At 32.4% G+C, this 5,000-nt stretch overlaps 1 protein-coding gene across 1 annotated transcript in view; it reads left to right on the top strand.

Moving 5' to 3' along the window:
• The window catches only part of LOC106875763 (villin-1), a 168,682-nt gene that overhangs the window by 98,762 nt on the left and 64,920 nt on the right, over positions 1-5,000 (top strand). The gene's annotated exons all lie outside the window — the stretch shown is intronic.

Consider the following 5,000-nt stretch of genomic DNA (forward strand, 5'->3'; position numbering starts at 1 on the left):
TTTTTCATTTCATTTTTTCACCCCCTTACGATGTCTAAGGGAAAAGTCTGTCATACAGCACTAAATTCAAATTATGTGTAATCAATTACGCAAAACGAAAACAACCAAAAATATGGAAATGGAGTGACCGAAAGGCATTTTGGTCTTTCACCAACAGAAAAATGGATTTTTGTTGGCTCGATCAGGCAGAAAAATTGAAAAGGATTAAAAGTGATAAACGTAATTTCCAGAGGTAAGCGGGAAGCAAAAGGGCAAGATATCGAAAATAAATTATTGTGGATCAGAAAAGGCAATAACTATGTTTCTACAAATATGATAATTTTTGAAGCAATGCATGTGATACTAGTTTAGATGATTTTACGTTAACAATTTATAAAAATCAAAGATTTAGCTATGGGAACCTAAACGGAATTTGCTCAAAGAATGCCCCATAGTTATGAAAATTCGTGCTTTTTATAAGTATATCATACAGTTAAGAAAAGAAGGTTTATTTGAACTCTTCAAATAATCATGGATGAAATTCCATTAATATTTGATGTTCCAAACAATTGAACAACTGATATAAACGTTACTAAAGGTATTGTTATGAAGATTATTGGATATGGAAAGTTGCAATATACACCGGTATTAGCATGATATGGCGATGGGACAAAATTACCACCAGTGTTAATTTTTAAAAGGAAAACCATTTCCCCACCACATAATTTAATCAGTGGGGCTTACTTTCACATACTTGAAAATTGATGGATAGAATTGTAGCATGGTTTGAAAAAAGATTTGGTCGAAGCGTCCTTCTCTCCTCGTCTGAGATTGGTTTAGAGGTCATTAAACTGAAAAAATAATATACAAAGATAATAAGTTAAAAACATAACTAGCTATTATACTCGGTGATTTAACAAGTCAACTGTTTCAATGATTCTATTAAAAAATCCTTTAGATATTTAATAAGAGAGGGATGGAACAACTAGTTGCAAAAAGGAGATTCTACTACAATCCTTACTTGGCAAAGAAAAAGACAGACACTTACTCATGAGAGATTGTACATGAAGAATTTGTAGGAAAAATGAGTGATATAGTGATTAAATCATTTACGAAATGTGGTATCAATAACGCAATGGATAGAACCGAGATTGACATTCTATATGACCATTAAATTGGATCCAAGGATGAAATGTTTTATTACTTTTCAAGCAAAAATGAAAGCTATGAGGATCTTGTAGGTTCTGAAACAAATGACAGTAAACCTTTTTATTCAAATTTTTGGTACTTTTTAATTTTGACGTTTTCAACTCTTTTGTGTTTAAAACAATATACTCGTTTTTAAAGTATCTGATTGAATTTCTGTTAAAGAAATATCTTTCAAATACGACTGTAGCTCCTTTCTCCAAAACTTTGCTGCCAAAATAAGATAATAGTTTATATGACGGTGCATCTTATAATACGAAAAATACGGTAATTTAAGAAGAATAATATATTTTAACGAATTTATTTTATTTGAAAAATAATTGCGAAGAGTAAATTTAACCTGTCTTATCATTTCCATTAATTTCTTTAATGATGCTTCTGCTTGCTGCAGTACAGTTCTTTGCTCAAGCTTCATCGATCTTATATGCGTTTTAGATATTAGGTTCGATATTCATTCATACGATGTTTCAAATTTTCGAAAAATCCTTACTTCCTTCGTTTGTTGTTATTTTACCGATTGCTTGATCGTCTGCTTATTCTAACGAACGCTGTTGATCCAAATTAAGAGGGTTATGGTCAGTTAATTCTTTCGAATGTGATTCCAGTAAATCGTAAACATCTGTAGCGTCTATTAAATCGAAACCAAGCTCTCTTCAAATAGCTATTTCCTCGATATTTTTTTGCAGATGAATATCAACGAAATCAAGGCGGTAGAATAAGTTTCCAAAGATTCTCGAGCCTCTTGCTTTTACCACTTCCCGTAAATCATCTTATATTTCATTAGCATTCGCCGAGGTCGACTTTGGTTTTCATCCTTTTCAGATTAATAAAATAAGCACCCATTAAGCATTCGGGTCGATGCAATGCTGAGTTACCTACCGTCAAAAACATTCAAGCCTTGTGCTTATAATAAAAAAATAAATAGCATCTTTTTTTTATTAAATTGTTCTAAATTGATCGTGTCTAGAAAGACCGACAAGCTCGAAGAAGAAAAATGCGAATTTTGCAATGTCTCGCATATGTGGAAACGCACTTCGACAATAGTCGATGTGCTGCTCTGAAAGCTATTGATGCTGAGCGCTGCCTAGCATGACAGGAGCAGATCTCGACGTGGCTCGAAGGGGAAAGTCGCTCAATGGTGGCGCCGTATAAATCGAACACCGATGACGTATTTGCAACAATTCGCCTAATCAAACAATTTTCAAACAGCGATGGACTGAATTGTCTCGTGTTCGTAGTCAACAATCCTAAGCCGACAAAGGGATCAGTACATGGTGGTTTGATCTGGTAAAAATATCATCTAAATCTTCTGAAAATTCTCTGTACAGTCCAGCAGAAATCTAGACAGAGCATAAACAACAAAATAGGTGAGTATGTGGAATATGAGTCATGCAATAGTATTAATAAAATACTTAAGATAAGTTGGCAGAATTGCTTAATTGCTTGTTGAAAAATTAAATACTTGTATACATTAGCAAAAAGCATTGAAAGTTTGAATTAATAAGACTATTTAAGCCATTATATAATCCTGACAGTTAATTTGTCAAAACTCGGGTAGTTTTTGTAAAGCTAAAAATAGCAAAGCACATTTAAACATACAAATATACACGCACACACACACACACACACACATACACACACCCAACACACACACACACACACACACACACACACACACACACACACACACACACACACACACAAATGTATATATGTATTTAGACATATACATATAATACTTATACACACACATACACACACAAACACACACACAGAGTAATAATAATAATTCTTGGATGGAATTTATAAATATTTTAAATTTCCTCCATGGATTATTATTATTATTATTATTACTTTATTTATACTACATTATATCGGCACAGCTCAGTACAACCTCATAAAATTACCATACGAGTTGGTATCATTAGGCTGTAGCAGACATAATGAAATAGAGGCGTACTCAAAACCGTTTCCCGTAAACGAACTTAAAGGATAAACAAATATATAAACAGAATTAATGAGAGAGACAGAAGATGGAAGATACGAGAATCTTTATTGATCACTACAATCGTTTCGATCCATCTAGCATTACCTTCCCAACGAACACTGAGCCAGTGAAGTCCTTTACCGGCAAACTACCAGGTGACTACCACACGATTTATTAACTATTAAACATATATATATATATATATATATATATATATATATATATATATATATATATATATATATATATATATATATATATATATATATATATATATATATATATATATATATATATATATATATATATATATATATATATGCTAAAATTTAAAATTTACATGTTGGGTGTGTCCCTAGTAGTATACCGATAAACAACATTCACTGCCTATGGCTATCAGACGGTCATCCACGGTAATTGCACATTCGTCGTTCGATCTACCTCAGGAATTCTTCAGTGTACGTTTTGTATAGCAGAAACGATAGAGACGGAAAATGGAATTTATTGATAATTTAAGCGGGGGACCGATGGAGGATGTGTCGAAACGATTGTTGTGATCAGTAGTGTTTCCTATATATTCCATTTTCCGTCTATCGTTTCTGTTTTATATATATATATATATATATATATATATATATATATATATATATATATATATATATATATATATATATATATATATATATATATATATATATATATTGTTGAAAATATGTGTAAAAAAATATAAAAAGTGGAATAGAAATGCCTTCGTTTCATATAGTTTAATATCTTTTTATAAATATATGCATATTATATGGATGTTGTGAAATCCAACCGGTTTTCGCTATTTAAATTAGCTATTCAAGGGACATTGTACAGTAATTAGTTCTCGTGACAGAGGGGTTTCATCATTTTGGATGTTTGAAGAATAAGAAGAAAGAGTTTAGAGAGTGAACCAAGGGGAGCAACAGGTGGCAAGGGGGACAACTGGCTACTTAATAGATTTTTTTAATAAATGGTCAAAGTCGTATATTGAGGTGTGGTCTGTACTTTTGTATAAACAGGTTTTCCTTGTTTAGGCGTTCTTGTACTGAGATTGAATCTTTGCATTGGTATAATGGGAAGATATGAAAATTTGGCGTTTTTTTGTTTGCGCATCTCAACGTGGCCGCTCAGTGCTATCTGCATATATTGAGGTAAATAAATCTGTTCTTAGTACAGCGTGACTCTGCGTCTCAAAGTAAGGCTCGTTTGGCCCACATAATTGTGACCACAACCTGAGAAGGTTAGGACATAGATTAGGTTGTGGGAAGCACATGTGGATTTGGTCTTAATTGAAAATTTTGTCCTTCCCAAAAAATCTATTTTAGCGTACTTCCATACTTTAAGATTACAGAAGTCATCGGATGCCAGAGGTTTATGGCTGAGTTTGATGTCAGTGTTTTGAGCACTTCTGCTTATTGATGGGTGTATACTCCTGCATTTCATTCACATTTCTAAACGTTAAGCTACATTCTGTTTGGATTCACTGATACTCTTCAGTCTTTGCAAAAGATTCTGATTTTAGTAACTACTTCATTCCGTTGTTGATGATGTCCAATTTCCGCTATTCTATCTCCTCATTCTCTAAAAACATTATTGCTATTCTTATTGCTGATATATCTATTGTTGATGGTATTGTTGCTATTACTCAGTCATTAGAGAATGTTTACTATATATCGTTTCTGCAAGAAACAATACATCAATTATTATTGATGCTGATGCTGTTGCTGTTACTTCAAGATGTATTTACATTGATGGCATTTGGTTTTTACGTTATTGTAGGCAAGTGTTCAAATAGTATTAT

This window comes from Octopus bimaculoides, chromosome 2, assembly GCF_046866305.1.
Source record: "Octopus bimaculoides isolate indiv1 chromosome 2, ASM4686630v1, whole genome shotgun sequence".
Lineage (NCBI taxonomy): Eukaryota > Metazoa > Mollusca > Cephalopoda > Octopoda > Octopodidae > Octopus > Octopus bimaculoides.